Source organism: Sinocyclocheilus grahami, unplaced genomic scaffold, assembly GCF_001515645.1.
Source record: "Sinocyclocheilus grahami isolate Dianchi unplaced genomic scaffold, SAMN03320097.WGS_v1.1 scaffold4007.1, whole genome shotgun sequence".
Classification (NCBI taxonomy): domain Eukaryota; kingdom Metazoa; phylum Chordata; class Actinopteri; order Cypriniformes; family Cyprinidae; genus Sinocyclocheilus; species Sinocyclocheilus grahami.
The window spans coordinates 13,065-13,458 of NW_015509025.1; positions in this window are offsets into that span (position 1 = coordinate 13,065).

Here is a 394-nt window from a genome sequence, read left to right on the forward strand (position 1 = left end):
TAGTGAGAGGTTCTGCTAGTTTTGATTACAGCTCCTGTTTGCTGCCTGAGAGGAGTTTAAGTGGCCAACTTTGGCGCACATAGCGGGAGGAGGAAGCGCGTAACGATAGGCTCTCCAGCACTCTTTTATTCATCATGGAGAGAAAGGGTAATACCCAAGACCTGCCGTCCAATCCGGGGGAACTTTGCAGAAAACATACACACACACATACACCACCCTCCCACTTTCTCTCTAAGTCAACACAGGAAATGCTACAAAGAGTTTTCATTCATCTGTCATTTGAACTGAAACGTCAGTTTAATGCTTTGGACTCTCTCTGGACATTTCTCTCTCAAACACATAATAATATAATATAATATAATATAATATGCATTATTATTATTATTATTATTAT